This window comes from Syngnathoides biaculeatus, chromosome 13, assembly GCF_019802595.1.
Source record: "Syngnathoides biaculeatus isolate LvHL_M chromosome 13, ASM1980259v1, whole genome shotgun sequence".
NCBI lineage: Eukaryota > Metazoa > Chordata > Actinopteri > Syngnathiformes > Syngnathidae > Syngnathoides > Syngnathoides biaculeatus.
Genome location: NC_084652.1, coordinates 23,201,057 through 23,222,866, shown reverse-complemented (window position 1 = coordinate 23,222,866; position 21,810 = coordinate 23,201,057). Strand labels below are relative to the sequence as shown.

Genomic DNA, 21,810 nt, shown 5'->3' with positions numbered 1-21,810 from the left:
GACGCCTCTGCTCCGCCGTAGAAGACATTGTCAGGAAGAATTCACTTTTGCCTTGAGTCAAAGTACATCTGCATTAGACATATTTGGCTAAAGCACGGTGAGAGGCTCTAAAAAGTGTTTTCTCTTTCATTAGGCAGCCTGTCCCTTTGGGCTCAAACACATCAGGCTCAGTGCATGGCCTGGCGTCCCTCCCCACACACCCTGACTCTGTCTCAAGCTCCTTTATCCTCCTCTTTTTTCTGGCACATTGGCCTTCATCTTTCACTCCACTTTTTCATCTTCCTCCCCCGTCTCATCTTCTTCTCTTTCCATCCTTCCCAAACTATCTATTTTTCTCCACCGCTGCTCTCACCTCTTTCCCATCCTCATTCTCTCCTCCCTTGAACGCAGTTTCTAACCAATCACTGGTTGGAGAGGGCGTGCCTTCACAACAGCAGGATGGACTATTATTACAGAGAGGAAGAGGGAGAGAAACCGACGGAAGAAGAGCTGTGGCTGTCTGAGGCGCAGCATCAGCGCAATTGGCGCTTCATGCGACTTTGTAACAGGGAACACTGAACAGAGAAGGGAGTGATCGCTGTGAAAGCACGTGCATTGTGAAAGCGGCCCAGAGTGGGCAGCAAGAGCCGAAGTGCTGGTCTGCATGAGTCGCAGGTGCGCTGTCATCCCTCAACAAGGAGCCCAATTGGTAGGAAGAGCAAAGTGAGGGGTGGGGTGGGGGAGTATCTCCTTCTCTGGATTTTCTATCCACCGCTCCATCGACATGAACTTTATCAGCGTTTGAACGTATTGTGCTTGTCAACGTGGAATATACAACAGTAAAATAAATCGCTGGACTCACGTAATTGGTACGAACTCCCAACTGTGGTTGACGACAATGAGTGGATATGTACAACTACCGTTGAGTAGGTGTCGTGGGAGATGTGGCGAGTGAGGGAAGAGAAAGCAACGCGGAAAGAGGAAAACGGCGAAGACCAAGCGGAGCGGAGTCGGCGCAGGCGTCGATAGCCTCCGTCTCATAGTTCTTCTGGCTTTTCTACCCGAGCCTAAACGAAACACACCACGACTTGCACTGAGAGGACCTGCGGTAACAACCTAGGTTAGTTATGCATGTCTTTGTATTTGTTGTCAAAATTAATGACTGCTCAAGTTGAGCGTTTTGGTGACTGTGCGCGTTTCTTGTCCTTTTGTAAAGGGTGTGTTGGAAGGTTGCTATTTCGATATTGATACATGAGATTGTAATCTTAGTTGCCTACTTTCCGCCTAAGCAAGCTGTGGGTATGTGCCTCCATCCGTATTGCCCAGAGAAAGTCCCAATTGTTCAGTAGTTTTATTTATATATCCGTGTTGCAAAAAAATAAATATATATTTGCCCGCACATTAGTTGGCCGAACACACCCAGGTAGTTTTGTGGTTTTGGGGCTTTGGAGCCATTGTTGTTGTCCCCCCTCTTCTCTTAATTGCTATACATACCCCTGTATGCTCACTGTCGTGTCCAGTATCTACAAAATAAATATCTGAAGCTTTTAAGTGCAACACTTTCAACCACTTAGTAGAAACTACAGTAAGGGTAAGAGTTACAACCCTCTTTTAGATATAAGGATGCAAAGAAAAACATCGTCACTTTTATTTATTTATTCGTTGTTGGGGGGGGCTGCACTAACATGGATCGAAACACTTTAAAGCAAAGTATAAAAACAGCTGGTATATAAAGCAATAAATAAGGAATGGACTCACCACCACAGTTGTCATTCGTCAAAGGCTGACTGAAAATAAAATGGAATACAAACAGATTGAGGAGGCAACAAGGTGCCTGGACAAAACACAAATGGTAGGAAAGAGCTGAGTAGTTGACACAAGGGAGCAAGCCCAATAAGAACAGCTGTAAACAAAGATAGAACAAGAAGACACTGAAGACTGGGGGTGGGGGGTACACTAAACACAAAACTAAGTCACAACATGGGAAACTTAAAGCGTCTGATTCTTAACCAAATGTTATGTCAACCCCCAAATTAAACAAAATATTATACAGATCATGACAATCATCATCATGACAAAATGATGCAGGAATTTATGTCTTTACAATACACATTTATAATAATTAGAGACATGCTGACAAACAAGACCACCCCAGTATATGAAATGTTTATTTAATAATAATTTATTATTAATACATATATGTATTGCATTACAGCCTTTATCACTCACTGGAGGGAACATATCGTCATGATATTTTTACTAGACAAAACGTTTTAGTTTGTCTCCCATGGAATACATCAAGGCTAAAAACTTATTTCTGAGTCTTATTTTTTACACTCTCCAGTGAGACATGGCCTCCTCTTTTCAGTGAACATTTTATTTTTTTTTTTTTCCAATTCCCTTTCTTTTTTTGGGTCAACAGTGGAATGTTTTCCAAATTATGCTTCAGAACACTCCAGCAGTATTTTCTCTAAAGTCCACGGTCAACTCCAACTTTACATAAGATTTCATATCTGCTGTGCAGGTGGTGTGTGTTCTGGTATAGAGTTGCATTGATAGATGTGATATCAGATGTTCAAATAAAAGATTCACATTTTTTTCCCATTTCTCATTTAGCATTCATTTAAGCCGCAGGTGTCAAACTCTAGGCTCCGAGACCACATCAGGCCCGCCACATAATTTTCATGTGGCTCGTAAAAGCAAACCACATGTATCAACTTCCCTGATTTTTGTTAGAATCTCTACCCAAAATTTTAAAACATAAATAATATTGTTGCGGTATTGCAAGCTTTTTTCTTCCCAATTCAAATCATCACTGACTTCTGATTTCAAAACTAATTGTCCCATCAATTTCTTGAACGGCACAGTACACATCACATACGCCCACGTACATCATGTGACTCGTGAAAATGACAGCACCCCTGAAAATTTGTAATTGTCGACAAAAATCTTCTTAAAACACTATTAAATGAGAGAGGATTCAGCGTCACATTGTCAAAATAGGGTACATATTACATGACCTATTGGATACACTGTTCATGCAAAGCACTGGATTTCTCCTTTCATGATGAGTTCCACAGTGATCCACCAAAGGTACTGTAGCTACTATGGCTCTTTTTCAGTTTGGAGATGAGTCAGATGCTTCTTTTGAAGGCTTGGCCAAGGATGTGTAATGTAGTGAATAAACTGCACTATGCACAAACCTTTTAAGCGCAAATATCTAATGCAGAAAAATGTTTCTGCACAAATTTTGTAAAAAGTGTTAAATGGTTTATTTATTTAAGACTGTAATACATGTTATCAACAGAATTGAAAAATCCTATACCATCACTGAGCATTTATTTTAGTTGGTTGAGGGATTCTGTTTTGACAATTACAGGGACCAGGACAAATGGGTCCTGTTACCTGTCCCGACATATATATATTACTGCTACACCAGCACATGCAAAAAGATCATTATTAATTAATGTTGTACAGACAATTTAAAAAAAAAAAAAAAAAAAGTACAAACCTGGCAAAATAGAAATACAGATAATTCCTAATATTTTGAGCATATGGATAGCAGCAAATTGGTGGTGGTGTATTGTACATTGGTAGAAGGGTTTCCGGATTTTTATGAATTAATTTATTTATTATTTTTATTCTTATTTTTAGATCAACTTTACAACTAATAGGTTGGGATATTGACATTTCTCTTGGCTTGACTCCTGGGACCTGCCTCACCCCTTCAGTTGTTGGCCACACACAGAGAGAAGGGGGTTTTCCCCTCCTGCTCCCCATCGGGGGCCTGCCTTTCTCTCCCCTCTCTTGGCGCCCGCGCCAGTAATTTCTCACGCGGCTACTGAACATGGGCTCACGTTTGGCAGGCTATGACCATTTTTCGCTGGTGGTTTGCTCCTGCGTTTGGCCCGGTTTGTGTCTGGGGCCCCCAGGCTTTCTGGGTATAGCAGGGGCACTGGGCCATGCTTGGGGGGCTGGGTTTGAGGGTTGAGCATTGTGGGCAATGTTTCCGGTAATTTTTTATGCGTTTGCGCAAACACACTAACCCCCTAAACGGTAAAAGAATCAGATTACAACATTTACAAATTTATTATGATTCACAATCATATCCTCGTCTGCTTTTTTGGGTGTAAAACTGAATTATTGCTTGCACGGTATTCTTTTGTAGTGCATGCTGACAGCTGAATGATGCTCCTAAACAGTTTGATGGTGAACGTTATTTTGATCCCTGTATTTAAAATACAAGCACTAGCTTTTTATGGACTGCATTCTGTGCTTTCAGCCCTTTTGAAGGTGTGCCAAGGTGGAACTTTAACCTTAATAATTGATTGATTGATTACATTGATTGAATTGAAAAATTCAAAGACCTAAATTTTGCTACATCAGCTTTCTGGTATACTCAGGTACTTTGCCATGTGATTGTGAGTTGTTAAACTGACAGCAGTGAAGCATTCCTGTTGATGGCTAACAGAAAATTGTGATTAGAATTTGAAGTTGCTCCGGGTTCGATTAGTTTACCAGTGTCAACTCATTGCTTTTCTCTTTGGCGCTCTCCCCCAACGTAGTACCGATCCCGATTTTCAACTTACATCTGCATATAATTCTAATTGTTTTAAAATGACTTGTGCAGAATGTGGCGCTTATGGTTGTCCAGCTTCCATTCTATCCACATTTCCTTTCCGTAAGGTCACTTTGTACTTTGGCTTCACCACACATTTTTCATGCCAGACCTTTCTAGCTCGAAAAAGAGAAAATCTCGTCTGGTTTCACCACATTTTCTTCCATTTGCACATACTGCTACAGTCTTTGCATCTCCAAATAAGACTTACTTACTTTGAACAGGAGGGTAAACAGATACAGTGAAGAAAATACGTATTTGAACACACTGCTATATTGCATGTTCTCCCACTTAGAAATGAAGGAGGGGTCTGAATTTTTTATCGGAGGCCCATGTCCACTGTGAGACAGATAATCTTAAAAGAAAAATCGTGAAATCACAATGTATGATTTTTTTTTAACAATTTATTTGTGTGATACAGCTGCAAGTAAGTATTTGAACACCTGTTTATCAGCTAGAATTCTGACCCTCAAAGACCTATTAGTCCGCTTTTAAAAGTCCACCTCCACCCCATGTATTTTCCTGAATCAGATGTGCCTGTGTGCGGTCGTTAGCTGCATAAAGAAACCTGTCAACCCCATATAATCAGTAAGATTCAAACTTGTAACATGGCCAAGACCAAAGAGCTGTCCAAAGACACCAGAGACAAAATTGTACAACTCCACATGGCTGGAAAGGGCTACGGAGAAATTGCCAAGCCGCCTGATGAAAAAAGGTCCACTGATGGAGCAATCATTAGAAAATGGAAAAAGCTAAACATTCTCAATTGGAGTAGAGCCCCATGCAAAATACCACCTCATGGGGTCTCAATGAACCTTAGAAAGGTGAGGAATCAGCCCAGGACTACACGACAGGACTTGGTCAATGACTTGAAAAGAGCTGGGACCACGGTTTCCAAGGTGACTGTTTGTAATACACTAAGACGTCCTGGTTTAAAATCACGCATGGCACGGAAGGTTCCCTTGCTTAAACCAACACATGCCAAGGCCTGTCTTAAGTTTGCCAATGACAATTTGGATGAAACAGAGGAGTCATGGGAGAAAGTTTTGTGATCAGATGAGACCAAAATGGAACTTGTTGGTCATAATAACACTAACCATGTTTGGAGGAAGACAAATGATGAGTTCCATGCCAAGAAGACCATCTCTTTTTTGTGCGCAACGCAGAGTGTCTGTGCCCAGAGACCACATTCGCAGTGCACAATTGTGTGGCTTAGAATGAATGTTGGTTGTGGGGTCGTTCTGCGGTGGCCATACCCCTTCCTTGTGGGGTGCTTGGGTTGGTCCTAGGGTGTGGGTGGTGTCCCCCTGATTGGGTCCTCTGCTGTAAGGGCTCGCTGGCTTTCCCCTCCATTGCGGGTGGAGAGCCTCAGGTCACCCTTCCTCAATGTGCTCACACAGGAACTCCGTACACAGTTCACAAACATCCATGTGATGTGGTGTTCATTCACTAATAAGTTTGATAAACACGCAAAACACTTGAATTGCTTGTTCTGGGACGACTAACAACAACACAGGTTCTAATAGCATATAATCTCCCATGTTAAAGGTGTTTGTGGACATTAAAAAAAACCCACCACACCACTCATCGGTAGCACTGCCTTACTCATTTCCCACATCCTGTCTCCGCTTTTCTTTGTTAATTATGCATGTCCTAGTCACTGTGATTTGACGAGCGCGTACAAGACCGCGCGCATCGCACTCGCAAATCTGCACAGTCGAGCACGAAAAATCACGCGCATAATATTTGTTATGGGTAGAAATACATGGACATACATCCTAGTTTACCTGATACCGCCCCCTCCGCTCCTAAAGGGGTACACTCATAATTACAAACAGAACACACACCCGCTACGTATATCTGCAGGTATGACTGGTGGACCACACCCATGACTTTATATCTGCGGGCATGAATGACCAGATCCATACATTTTTCAAAAATGTGTGACTGATGTCCTCACTGGGTATCTATCCATCCACAAATAAGAACACAATTTGTTCCCCTGATGTCCACACTCCTATTCCCCTTGTCCACTCTGTTGCTCTGGCTGTCTCCGGAAACCCTTTCCTGTCCAGCTCCAACCAACATCAAAATGATTTCAAATTAAAATGATTTTAAAATTAAAAATAACCAGCAGGAGTATTTCACACTCCCCTGTTACACAATAAAAACTGTACCACCGCAAATGGCATAAAGATCCACCATCTCTGCAAGGCCATGCAGCTGAATAGGGCAGGTAAAAAATAATGAAATCCTTGATTATTGCCCACTCTTTGCTATTGACCAGGTCTATATCAGGTCTATATCATGTGCATTTTGCATTGCCCTTTTTCGTTTCGTTTTCCTTGTGAAGACCTTAGTATTGCAAGTGTTTTTTTGCATTTCTTACTTCTTGTGCTTTGTTTGAAACTTGAATTGTTTAATTTATTCTTGCCTTTGTGCCGTTCCAGTTATTTTTTTCTTGTGTAGTTACATGGTGTAGAGCTGAGTTTCTTTGTTCCGTTGTGCCGTTTAGCTTTCTTTATTGGCCTATATTTGCCCATATAAAATATATGGTGTCTAGCTGCTGTTTTGGCTCTGCCCTTCCACTCGAGTTTCATTCTTGCTACTCATTCATTTTCTGCTTCTACTACTTTACTCACTCAAGTTGTCGTGCTTTTTTTGTTTTTAACAGCACATTTGTTCGCTCTTATGTAATTCTCTTCTCTGGGGTCCAATATTCAACATACCCATTCATTACAAATGATCTTGTTGAAGCAAATAAATAGTGCAGCAGTTGCTGTGACTGCAAATTGGCAACTACAAAATGACCATCCTCTAAAGCGTTTTAAAGCTTCAATATATTATGCTTGGTGGTTCATGTTATGTACCTGCTAACCTCACAAACAAGTTGAATTACTATTCTAATACTACTATTAAATTACTTCACTCTGCTGAAATACTCGAGTAGTCTGACACAACCAATGGTGTCCCACAAGCAACTACTTCCTTAATTTCATCCTTTTTTGGCTCAAGACTGCAATGAAAATGCTTGGCTATTTGTTTGGTCGTTTGGTTGCATGACTCCTTTTAGTCAGTGTGAGAAAAAGTTTCATGTAATGGCACTTCGACAAGTGCATCTTTACTGGTCCCTGAGCAGTCTTACTTTATAAGATGTTGGTTGAAGGTTGCCATCTTTTTCAGTTTAAATCAATCTCCTCCACCTCCATGCTCTCCCTTGTGAAGATAGAGCCCCATCTTGTTATTATTAAAGGCTTATGGATGCGTGCATGTTCTCCTTGGCTCCCTTGTCACAGTGGGTGCGAGCCTTGCTTGGTGGAGTGGTTGTCAGATGGAGAAAGTTGGGGCAAGAAGAGCGGTTCCCTCCATCTTCTGGCTAAGAGGTGCCACTAAAACAAAAGATCTTGGAGGAAGTCGAAAAGTTGCTTCTTATTTTGGTGAACGAGCAGCAGTTAGCTGGGGAGGGAGATGTTGTCTGATGAGGCTAAAGGCAGGAAGCATGTCTCAAGTCCTGATATTAAAGCTATCTGCGCTAAATGGAACGACATCCATAATTTTGTAGAACTTCATCACCTGAATAAAGCTAAATGTTACAGAGCACTGCAAAATTTTAATGTTATTATGAGCCACTTCAGAAAAGTGCTTAAAAGATGCCAGAAACAAACATTAGATTTCTTTGTGAAAAAGGGGCGAGTCACCCCCACCGAAGACATCTGAAATTGTTGTTTTGCATTGCTTTGTTCTTTTGTTCCATTAACCCTACCTCTAGTTGCAAGTTATTTTTTTTTTTTACATTACATAGTTTCTGTGTAAATAAAAAAACAATTTGTTTTTTTCCGCCTCATTATTGCTTATTTAAAGTTATTCTGCACTTTTGTTAATAAAAAAAAGGTTTACAAGGCTGGGGGCCAAGTCGCTACAGATACGGCAATGCACTCCCAGCCTAGCATACTCTACTAGGCTAAAGCATACATTGTAAGCAAAAAAATAAATATATTCTTAAATTATTTAATTATATAAAGTATTTAAACTATCTATCCACGTATTTCTACTATGCAGTTCATTATCAGGAAAAGCTAAAAAAATGGCTGAAAAAAATATTTTTTTGGCTTGGAATGCATTATTTAATTTTCCATTCATTGTTATGGGAAAACGTGCTTTGGTTTTCAAACGTTTTGGTTTTCAATCGAAAACCAAGGCACCACTGTATCTTGGTCTTGTTCACAAGTCAGGGAAGAATAGATGAGCAGATCAACAGGCCAATCATTGCAGCATCTGCAGTGATTGTACTTGATTTACTGGTCAATCTATGTTGCTACCCTCACCTATGTTCACGAGCTCTGTGTCATGACTGAAAGAACAAGATCACAGATATAAGTGGCTGAAATCAGTCTCCTCAACAGGGTGCCCAGGGTTTCTCTTAGAGATGGATGAGAAGCTTGGTCATCTGGGAGGAATGCAGAATAGACCTGGTTCTCCTCCGCATTGAGAGGAGCCAAATTTGGGTATTTGATTGGGATGCCTCCCAGATGCCTCACAGGTAAGGTGTTCCGGGCACGTCCCACTGGGAGGAGACCCTGGGGACAACCCAGGACAAGCTGCAGAGTCTCTCTCTCTCTCTCTCTCTCTCTCTCTCTCTCTCTCTCTCTCTCTCTCTCTCTTCTCTCTCTCTCTCTCTCTCTCTTTCTCTCTTTCTCTCTTTCTCTTTCTCTCTTTCTCTCTCTTTCTCTTTTCTCTTTTTCTCTTTTTCTCTTTTTCTCTTTTTCTCTTTCTCTCTGTTGTTCTTGGGATGCCCTTAGAAGAGCTGCAGGAAGTGGCTGGGTAGAGGAAGTCTGGGCTACTCTGGTAGAAAGGCAGGGTAAAATTGATGGATGGATGGACATGCACAAGGTGCGTTCAGTGATACTTATTTTGGAAAGGTTTTGTATCAAAATGCTTTCAATAAATCTAGACTAACACTGTCAGATTTTTTTGTTTCATAATATAAGACTAGATAAAATATTTTAATGTAGTCAGCCATATTTGCCAGGAATGTTCTAAAATGTCCTTTTGATCACTGTTAGCATCATATTGTGTTGTGAATTTTTGTTTAAAGGCATAATTTAAAATGTGACCAAGGTTTTCGTCACCTTTTTTATAGAGTGTAGGGTGAAAGGTGCAGCTGGTAACTAGTGGGCTCTGAATGGGTGGCAGCAATGGAGAACTGAAATCAGGGGTGTCCCGATCCGATCATTGAGATCAGAAATCTGGCTGATGTCAGCAATAAAATAAGAATTGAATTGAACTCAATCTAAAATCCCAGTTTTTAGTTTCTCTGCTCTGATACAAGCACATTCCACTCTCCATTCCAGTACCTTTTTTTCCAGGAGTGTCTAGAACACATGCAGAGGCTACAGGATCAAAACAACAAGTTGGTTGGGTAGTCACGTTGTAGCAAGGTCAGGATAAGGATGAGGATAAGTGGCTCAGAAAATAGATCGATGGCATGGATGAACATAACTGAGACAATTGAACAATACAGGAGCAATTTTACACATGGGGAAACCTGTGCTCAGAGTTTAGTAGATGACTAGTGTGTGACACCACGTTTAAAGCAGCTTGTCGACAAGGCCGGTGACGATTCACAATCCCGTTTCAGCCTTGTCAACAAGGCCTGTAGCGATCCACAAGGCCTGCGTAGACCGTCTTTCAGCGGCTGCTGCACATCGACACATTTAGCACCCCTGACTTATGGATTACGTCCCCCCAACTATTGTTTTTTTTTAGTAGCTGTATACACACCTGTCATTTGGAAGCCACAAAGCTCTTGTACTTTGCACCTTTGCAATACATTTTTCACGATGAACCGGATCTTTTGGAAAAGTATGAAGAGGGAATCCATCCTCCTGAGTGTTCGAGCAATATCCAGCAATACAACAAGCCAGCATTTTGGCTAACACGTAGGAACAACGAGCTACCTTCCAGCAGGTAAAACTAGTATGAACATACGAGACCGCTTCAGTGTGCTACTGCCCTGTACGTCACTTCCTGGTTCTTCTCAAAAACAAATCCCTTGGGAGGATTTACATGGCGGGAGTTACAAAAAGACATATACGTCAAAATTATGTTTTGTGGGGAAAAAATGTCTGGGTCCATACTGGCTGCCGTTTTTTTCATTAATAACATACTAAAAATCATGCATTTCATGATACTGGACCTTTAAATTTTCACAGACATTGTTTCTTCGTTTTTGTTCCTGAAAATTGTTAGCTTGAAGCTATCACACACTGAATGAAAAAACATCATTGAAAAGCTAACAAAAAAATAGCATTGAACTCGTGGCACTTCCATCTCTCAAAATAATAAATATAGGATCATAAACACAGACAACCTGACAATATAACAGTAGCCCAGCAGATATTTTTCAAACTCTGCGAAAAACAAGTTGTAATAATAGTTGATCGTGTGTTCTGCTTTTTTTTTTGACTGCAAGGGTGTACCGCCCCTTTGAGGGCCTGCATACTGCCCCCCTCAGAGTTCAAGACATGCAAGGTATTTACTTTTTGTTGTTGTTTCTGTTTAAATAAAGCTGTTTTGTTCAGCTGTTTGGCCTTGCAGAATGGTTGATCTGTACACCTTTGTGCAGGAACGGTTTTGCTCTGCAAGTGGAGAGTTTGAAATGCGCCCTCTACTTATGTTTAAATTGTTTAATTATTCTGATGTATATTGAAAATGCTGCTGGAGAGAAGAGTTTGATGGAACACATGGGTCAGAGTTGACATGTGGACGTGAGATAGTGTAGATCAGGGGTGCCCAGACGATTTTACCCCAAGATCTACTTTTCAAGCAGTCAGCCTCTCGCGATCTACCGGCATGAGGGGTTTGGGGGGGCATAAGAGAAAGCAAAAGTGGGACCGTAAATTGGAGGCCACCTTGCTAGAGTGCACCTTTATGTCCGTGTGATTAATGTATCTGCCAGGCCTGAATCAAGCGATGAGATGGATGACAGGCTGACGTCAGTGTTCCTTCAAATTTTTCACGTCTGAGCAAACTTACTAAGCCCAGAGCGCTCCATTTGACCACTGTGAGCAACATCAGATGTATGCACTGTGGTCAGATCAGTGTCATCAATTCAAGTTATTTGGCTCACTAAAAGATTGAGTTTACATTCCCATCAGAACATTTTTAAGAACAATTTTATTTGTGTTTTTGAACACTTAAAATGAAACGGGCAGCATGGTGGATCAGCTGGAAACTGTTTGCCTCACAGTTCTTAGGTCCCGGGTTCAATCCCGGACCTGACTGTGTGGAGTTTGCATGTTCTCCCTGTGCCTGTGTGGGTTTCATCCGGGCACTCTGGTTTCCTCCCACATCCCAAAAACATATAACATTTATTGGACACTCTAAATTGGCCCTAGGTGTGATTATGAGTGTGGCTGTTTATCTCGATGTCCCCTGCGATTGGCCGGCAATCCTCCTGCCCAGTGAAAGCTGGGATAGGCTCCAGCACCTGGGATAGGCTCCACCACTCCCTGCGACCCCTGTGGAGATAAGCACCAAAGAAAATGGATGGATGGATGGATGGATACAATGAAAATGTCAACAAACAAAAAAATACATTACTAACCAAACCAAGCCAACTATGAATTATACATTTGAAAGGTCGCGTCCAACTTTCTTTTTTTTTTATCCACAATGATATCCTCGTCTGTTTTTCTTGGTATATAACTCAATTATTGCTTGCAGAATTTCTTTAGCTATGCATGTTGAAAGCTGAATAATGCTCCCAAACAGTTTTAAGGTTGTTATGTTACCTTCTATATTTAAAATACGAATTAGCTTTTTGTGCACTGTATTGTTTGTGCATTCATCCTCAATCGGGCTGTGCCAAGGTGGAATTTTAACATTACACACCTGTACTTTCTACTTTGGCTTCAGACCAGACTTTTCTCACTCGAAAAAGAGAAAATCTTGTATAGTTTCACGATGTTTTCTTCCATTATTCACATACGCCGACAATCATGGCATCTTAAAGCAACAGCATTTCTTTTTTTATGTTTGCCATTATTATCGAGTGTAAACATAAGCAGCATGTCTGGATCGTCTTTGCTCTATGTTGCCCAGACTGTTTTGCTAATTAAAGCACTGGTGGTGGGCGCTGTCATTATAAAACACATTGATGGGCTGGATAAGTTCTGTAAAATTTGTAATTATGAGTGTACCCTTTAAGAAGAGAGGGGGGCGATGTAAGTTAAATGAGCAGGGGAGTGTGTGGCCGAGCAGCAGGTTGCTGTTAGAGAAAGTTCTGTGTGCTGCTGATGGCAGACTTTTTTTTTTTGGCATGCCGTCATGCGATCAACCAAAACTGCCACCTGGAGCATCCCTGGTGTAGATATTTGAATACAAGTAACATTATGACAGTCATTTTTAGATTGTGGTGGTGGGGGGAAGATGAGATGAGGACAAGAAAACAAGGTAAGACAGAACAAAAAAGGTCAGGACAGGATGTTGGAAAATGAAGAAGGCAGTGCTACTGTCGATTGGTATGGTGGGATTCTTTTTAGTGTCTCAACACCATTAAGAACCTGCGAGTTGATATAGCATTATAACCTGTTATTTGTGACTGCAGCCCAATGAATTAAAGTCTATAGTGTTTCTCTTGAACGTATTACTGAATGAACACCATATCAGATGTATGTTAGTCAACTGATGTACGGCGTTGCCGTGCTGGCATATTGATGTAGGGTCAACAGCTTGGACACCTTATTAAGGTTACCACCTTATTAAGGTTACCCCTTCAGACACAAAACACAGCCATTTTTGGGTCAGAACTTATTGTGTTGGTTCAATTTCCATTATGGTCTACACTTCCTAAATAGGAATTCCTCCAATTATACAACAGTGCCATTAATTAGTATAGAGAGTAGATGTGTGTGCGTGTGTGTGTGTGTGTGTGTGCTTATCCATCAACTTTCTGAGCCGCTTATACTCACAAGAGTTGCGGGAGTCCTGAAGCTTATTCAAGCTATCTTTACGCAGGAGACAGGGTACACGCTGGAGTGGTTGCAAGCCAATTACAGGGCATAAGTTCAAGAACAGTTCAGGAATAAAGTAATTGACGGATATCACTCTGCAAAGAAGTCACAAAGAAGAGTCTAAAGCTTTGGGATTCCAGCGAGCTACGTGGCACCCATTATCCTGAAATGGAGACAACATGGAACAGTGGTGAACTTTCTCAGGAGTGGCCACCCTACAAAAATTACCCCAAGAGCAAAGCGATGAGTCATCCAGGAGGTCACACAGGAGCTCAGGGTAATATTTAAAGAACTGCGGGTCTCCCTTGCCTTAATTTAAGTCACTGTTCATGACACAACAATAAGGAAGAGGTGCTTCCATTGTTGACCAAAACGAACATATCATAGAGGCTTTTCTTCCTTTTACATAAATAAATAAAATTAAGTTTGAATGGTTAACACAACTTCTGGGAGAATATCTTAAAGACTCAAGATGCAACTAAGCATTTATGGAAGGCTTGTCTATCAAGTCAATACATCTGACATAGATATAACCCAGCATTTTAGAAACTGACCACCATGCCAATAGCCAAAGTATTGTGATGGTCTGTGGCTGTTTTGCTTCTTCAGAACCTGGAAGACTTGCTGTGAATGATGAAACCATAAATTCTGCTCTTATCCGAAAACCCTGATGGAGAATGTACGCGAATCCCTTCATTGCCTCAAGTTGAAGCGCACTTTAGGTGTGCAGTAAGACAGCAATTCAAAACACACAAGAAAATCAACTCTGAATAGCTTGAAAAAACAAAAAAGAAAGGCCTAGTCAAGGACCAGACTTGAGGTTCATTGAAATGACCATAAAAATACTCTACCCTCCAGTGTTCCTGAATTCAAACAATTCTGCAAGGAAGAGTGGGCCAAAATATCTCAACAAACGTGTGAAAGACTTATTGCCAGTTATACATTTAGAAGATGCTTGATTTCAATTATAGCTGCTGAGGATGGCCAAACCAGTTATTACATTTACAAAGCCATTACTTTTCACACAGTTCCAGGTAGTGTTGAAGATTTTTTTTTTTTTTATTAATGAATAAAATCACTATTTAGGAAAACTCTTTCATATTTACTTGGGTTATCGTTGTCTGATATTTACATTTGTTTGATGATCTTAAACATGAAAGTGGGGAAACTATGCAAACATGTACTTCTGTCACTCACATTTGAAAAATGTACGGGTGGTCAGTCAAGCTCGCAGATAAAGTTGCGGGTGTGATTAGGGATGGCCCTAAAATAACTGGCTGGATTAATATAAGATAACTAAATTAAAAATGAAATAAATAAATACATAACTACAATAGAAAACAAAAATTTCAAGGGTGAGGTGAGGATGAGAATAAAGGTGAAGACACCCAGAGAGATGAAGATTGATAAAATGACACCCATTTATCAAACACATTCATCCAGTTATCCCACATAGACATGTCAACACCAGAGTATTCCTTCATTTTCTGAGTAAGGGTTCCATGTCCATCTACAGCCTTAGTGAGGCGTCCGCCAGGTTGGGTGTTATTCGGCAAACAACTCGTTTCTCGGCCAACAGTGCATCTATTGCGATTCTATTTTGGAAAGTCATAATAGATATAGCCTTAAGTTGCTCATGTACAGCTTCAAGTTCTTCAAGGGTGAATTTGCCCAAACGTTACACATTATAATTTATGTAATTGATACGGTCGATAGTTTCATTAGGAGTAACAGGGAAAAGAGCGGAAATTACAGGTATATTTTCAAAACCGGCAACTACCTGATCAGTCAGTTTATACTCATCTAGGACACCACGGGGGACGCCAATAGCATCAATGTATGTGGGGTCGTCAGCACCGAGCCAGGTAGGTTGGGACCTGCATGAATGGTGTAATAGGCCAAGAGCTTCCTTGAAGTGTTCAGGAGCAACCACCGGATCATCTAGGGGGACAGTAACAATGGAAATAGGCAAAAGTAAAGTTACTAATGCACATCTACCTGTACTGTTGTGCTGGAGGTGGTCGAAGATATGGACCCCTCCGCACCACCACCAAACATCAGCACGGCTTACAGGTTGGAAGAAAGGTGCTTCCTGGGTCTCTGCACACTGCTAATCAGAGATATTGCCAATTGGGGCACCATTACCTTTCAGGAAAATACAGGTGAAGTTTTGGTGTACACGATTAAACACAGCTTGGTTCTTTTGAGCCGGTGTTACCGGGTGGGCAGTATCCCATGTTTTGCATTAATGTTTAGTTGGCACATAATTTTTCACAAGATCTGGAACACAGGTGGAGTTGACAGAAGAAGAAACAACACGTAACAAAGGTCTAGGTCCCATGCATACAACACAGTCACTTGGGGTTTTATTAGCCGCTTGTTCTGCTATGAGTAGCCAATTATTGTTGACTGTGCGAACGCCTGTCAAAACCCTAAACCACTCATCAACACATAGGGCTTTGTTTATCATACAACTCTTCTCTGTGATAAATATAATATAATATAATAGAATAATGAAACCACTTAGTTCCTTTTCCCTCCTCTTGGTGATACGTGCAGACACCTTGTGGGGGCCAGACCAATGGGGTTCTGACCACTTATGAGAGAGTCGTTTAAGGTGGACAGATGGCCACTCAGGAAGATCAAGTGCAGGAGGTGGTATTGGAAGAATGTCCTGGATCTGTGAAAGGAAATTAGAAGCAAAAGAATGCAATTGTGTCCAAAACAGTTTATGAGAAAACTTGGGAGACACAACGGCCTTCTTGAGCAGTTGGAATGAGGAGGAAGGGCCAGGCATCAGATGACCTGTAGGAAGTTTATAAGGGGAGAAACCAGTAGAGCAAGACACAGTTTGTCTCACAGATATTAGAGCAAGGGGGAGAGCCTGAACCCAATTAATTCCAGAAGCGGTACATATTTTAGCCAGTTTTTCCTTCAATATCCGATTCATACGTTCCAATGAACTTTGACTGGCGGGGTGAAAAACAAAACCAAACTTATGAGTTAACCCTAACCACTTCTCTGCAGTACCTAAGTGTGTGGATGTGAAAATGTGTCTGAGCGCATGAGAGTGGGGAAACCTTGCGTTGGAATCCAGTGGTTAACCAAAGCTTTCATTACCGACATGGCGTTTTCGCGAGTGCAGGGGTAGGCTTCCGGCTATCCGGAGAAGGTGTCAACAAAAACAAGATGGTAGCATTTACCTTGAACAGGAGTGATCATGTCTGTGAAATCCATGACCAGTTCAGCACCGGGCCAGGTGGGTGGGTCAAATGAACCTGGCAACGCTATAAGTGTGGGGTGAATATTGTGTTGCTGGTAAATATTACAGTCACAACAGTGGGCATGACACAAGTCAGACATTTTAGGATGCCACCACATGCGAAGTTTGGCTAGCTCTGGGGCCAATATTAGCCATAGAGTGAGTTTTGGTCAAAATATCTTTTGTTCAGGAGAGGCGTTGTGCTGTATTTTAACCAATTCACTATGAGACGTAGGTTCGGGCAAGTCAGGAGAGGATTTGTCAGATAATTGGACAAGCATCTGTGGGACATAGCCCGCCGCCTGCTTCGCAGCCAAGTCGGGAACATAATTGCCGAGGGCTGTGGTTGAAGTGGATTTGGAGTGGCCAGGGACCTTGACGATAGCCACGGCCGAAGGTTTGGCCAGGGCTTTGTCTAATCGTTGAATCAGTGTCAAATGTGCAATCGGGGTACCTTTGGGTGTTTTAAAGTCATCCTGTTTCCATGCAGACAGGTCCAATAGAGCAGCAGAGACAGCGTAAACTGAGTCAGAATAGACAGTGACAGATTGTCCGACTGCCAGTTCCAATGCGAGACAGAGTGCGAGCACGTCCGCTGCCTGGGCTGAGGGAGCAGATGTTAGTACGGAAGAGGAAACAGTTATAAATTCACCTGCGGGCTGCTGTTCTACAACGGCAGCCGCCCCAGCCAAAGAGCCATTTGGGTTACGGTAACAGCAACCATCAGTGGACAGAACCCTACCGTTAGTCAGAAGTTGGACAGAGAGATCAGCAGTTTAGTTAGAGACAAACACCACTCTGCTGTTGGGGCTGCCAACAGGTAGTCATCAACATACATCAGTTTACATTTGTCTGGGAGTTGTAGATCCTACAGCAATCATTTCCAACATTGATTAAAGATTCCAGGTGAATTTTTGAAGCCTTGTGGCAACCTGTTGTATTTGACATTGTGTCCCTGGTATCTGAATGCAAACAAGTGTCTATACTCTGGTGCGAGTAGGACACAGAAGAATACATTTGCCAAATCAATCGCTATAAAGTATTTCAAATCAGGTGTGATGGTAGACAACATTCTGTGGAGGTCTGGTACAGGTAACGATGGTGTGGTCATTACATCAGTAACGGCTCTCAAATCATGCGCCATACAATAAGTGTTACCATCTGCTTTTAAAACTGGGCTGAGTGGTGTACACCACGAGGAGGTGGATGTTTCCAGGACTACAGAATTCCACAGGCCAGTGAGAGTGTCCTCCATCCCCTGGTTAGCAGCAGTGGGCCAAGGATATTGAGGTCTGTAAACATGATATCCTGGAAAAACAGTGATTTTAATGTACAATCAAAATCTTTGATATCAAACATTTTATATATTGGACCTGCCGGAGCCTCTATCATAGGCATCATTGCAAAGCAAAGCAAATTTATTTGTATCGCAGATTTCATACACGAGGCAACTCAATGTGCTTAACATGATTAAAGCCATTTGTATACAAAGAGATAAAACATTTAAAACAAGATAAAAACAATAAAAATGACAAACACAATTTAAAAAAAAGACAATTAAAACCACATACAGTGCAAGTAATATGATCAAAAAGTGGATGTATTCTTAAAAGCCTGAGGGGGGAAAAAAAAACATTTTCAAGCTTGTAGCATTTTTTTGCTTGTTATATAATATTATAATTTAATATATCCATCCATTTTCTTTACCGCTTATCCTCATGAGGGTCACAGGGAGTGCTGGAGCTAATCCCAGCTGTCACTGGGCAGAAGGCGGGGTACACCCTGAAGTGGTTGCCAGCCAATTGCAGGGCACATAGAGACAGACAACAGTCGCAATCACAATCACACCGAGGGGCAAGCTTGAGTGTCCAACTAATCTTGCGTGTTTTTGGGATGTGGGAGGAAATCCACGCAGGAGAACATTCAAACTCCACACAGACAGGTCCGGGATTGAACCCATGAACTGTGAGGCCAACGCTGTACCAGCTGCACCACTGTGCTTTCATAATATAATATATAATAATAATAATATATCAGGAGTCGTGTTATTTCGGCCTGCGAGAGGACGCTTCGCGTCAAATCAATAAGACCGTTTTCACCCCCCTACCCATTTCAGCGCCTCTCACTTCCTCTGTGTCTGTGAGTGGTGTACTTACGTGTGATTCAGGGCGCGTGTGCGTGTTCAATGTGCCTCCTTCGTCACTTTTGCAGTCCTTCACTTGCATCCACATATCAAATACGCATTTTTTTTCATTTACCTTCGTTCAACTTACCATTACCATTTTTCTTCAACGTTGGCATCGCCGCCACCATCATTAAATGCGCAGTGCGCCTGTCTCTGTTCACCTCTTTAAATTCCATAAACCCTTATCTAATCTGTCTCTTACATCTTTCATCGTCTTTTACATTTATATTTACATTATATTTACATAGTCTCTGTCAATTTCCTATAACTTTATCGTCAGTTTGTCCCAAATCCGAATTTTACCCAAATTGTGCTTTTGCCATTATTTTAATGCACGCTTCCTTTCTTTATCTTGTTTCTTTTTGTCAACATTTGGCATCATTTGCCACTCAATTTCAATGTACATTTCATCTTTAGTTGGATTATATTCAGCACATTCACGATCAAATTCACCATCCATAATTATTAATTTAATTTAGTGGTCACTCTTCTTCGACTAAACCAACCGAATTCCTATCGCGCAACAAATTAGCCAAAACTATTTGTTTTTTTTCGTACGCCATCTTGTGACGTCCCAGGCTCAAACCGGCGGCAAACCCTCTGTTTTGCAGGGATCCCATCCCCCTTAGGTGTAACAGGTAAACCTCACAGTGCAATTGTACGTCTACAATAAACGTCAGCTAAGACGGGTTATACAACTACTCTTATTCTCTGTATCTCTTTTTCTCTTTTTCTCTTATTCTCTTTGTCTCTTATTCCCAATAACTCATATCAGGCATGAACAATCTGATACCAGTGACTTCTCAAATTTAGGCAGTTCAATATACAGAATTCAACAGTAACAAGCTTCTGCTTACCTTTTGGTTTTGGTCGCGACCTGGAGAAGTCAAAAGTACAGATGGCCACCCTCGACTTGTCCGTATAACACTCCTGTGTTTCTCATATAGCTCTCTTCATCTCATCTGTCGACGACCAACCCTCATCTACCTCCCTCGACTTAAATGTCAACGTGTTCGCTGATGGAGGAAGGGATGACCAATGGTTAGACAAAGTTAACACCTAATGGATTTCTTACAAAGGAATGTGCAGTACAGACCTCCGGGTCTTATCTCGGTATCTGCCGCACACAAGACCTGTGTCTTCTGGCAGGATAGCCCAAGAAGAAGACAAAATCTACCCGGTAACACAAGGTTTCTATATGTATGGGTCCATGGTAACAGTGGCTGCCACCCTGCAGTCTGGTCCTGGGCCAAATGGTAACTTTCCCCTCCTTATCTGGTGTTGTTGACGGCAACGCCTGAACGAGGCGGCTGCCACCAGCCAATTTTCTGCATGCAAAAATCAAGGACAGCCACCGTGCTCCGAAATACATCCTTGTCTGATTAGCAAATGGACACTTTACGTGTTGATTAAATGTATAAGGTCATATTTAAGCAAATTATGAAAGTGCAATAAAAGTAAAATAGTCTTCAATGCTTATGCTTTGTTTTGGTTTCTATTGGGACTGGTTTTGTTTAAATAGTCTTTTGAATATCTCATATAGTAGCTGTGGTAGTTAAAAAGTCAATGGTAGTTGGGAAGGGGGTGGGCCATGTTGGTAGAGTTTAAGTTTAAAGTGTGGTTTTCAGTGTTGCCCGTCTGTATACATTTTATTTACAAAACATCACATGCTTGCCCTATTGAATACCTGTAACCGGGTTAAACCTTTGCCTCAGCCATGATGAAGTGCACCAGTCAAGGTCACAGTCAACATCACATCAAATACTATATGTGTTCCTAATGAAGTCATTTATCACATTAAACATATGGCTTGATTAGAGGCTTTGTAGAGATTATATTGTCCCAGAGCATTCATTAGCTCAACTCTAATAGTCACTCATTTGATTAAAAGCCGAGAGGGGATTTGCGTCTATTGACTAGATGCAATCCAAGCATTTGAGGGAGATTGAGCCACTGCTAATGTAGGATACTCATTTTTTGGTGAAAATTTGGTAATGTTTTGGAACTATTCATAACTCATTGAACTTCTGTAAGAACCAGTCATCACAAGGCAGGCTTATAAATGTTTGTTTGCATAGGTGTACTCCTCGTTATCATCATCCGCAGCAGCAAGCAAATTGAGCAACTTAATTGTCTGTGAATTTTTGCTAAATGTCTATGGGTTGTGTGTGCATGCATAGGCAGATACACTGACAAACAAATAAACTGACTAGATAAGCAAGGCTCTCATTTGATGTGTTTCCCCCCTTCTGAGATGCACGAAAAATAGCATATAAAGGAAGCTATAGTGCTATAGTTTATAGCGCTCCAGTGTGGTGTTGGAAATCCAGCATATGATTCATTTAAACAAAAAATAATAATAATTATATAATTTATATTTTGACAGGACACAAAACTGGGGAGCCTCCCTGTGATTTGCTGGATGCATGCCTGCATATGTGTGTGTGTGTGTGCATGTTTAATAACTTTCATTACAGATGAGTTAAGAGTTACAGGTCCTCCTTTTAACCATTGGGTCACAGCTTCCTTGTCTTAGAAATGTTTCAATTAGTCAACATGTACAGTAGAAATGTTACCAATTCCTACAAATACTAACATTGATGTGATGCGTGGCTGCAGAAGGATATAATTTTGCATGTTTTCTAACATAGATATGTATTTCTGAAGGATTTCTTATTCTATAATATTCAGAGCAGTCAAAACAGAGTTCTGGTTGAGTAGCACAGTTGTGGGTCTGAATATATAAATTACT

At 41.3% G+C, this 21,810-nt stretch overlaps 1 protein-coding gene across 1 annotated transcript in view; it reads left to right on the top strand.

Annotated features, from left to right (window-relative positions):
- The first annotated feature begins 437 nt into the window (after positions 1-437).
- Positions 438-21,810, top strand: part of brinp2 (bone morphogenetic protein/retinoic acid inducible neural-specific 2) — a 254,817-nt gene continuing 233,444 nt past the window's right edge. Inside the window, exon 1 of the mRNA XM_061838207.1 lies at positions 438-1,099. The gene's annotated coding sequence lies outside the window, so the exon portion shown is untranslated. The remainder of the gene's footprint in view (positions 1,100-21,810) is intronic.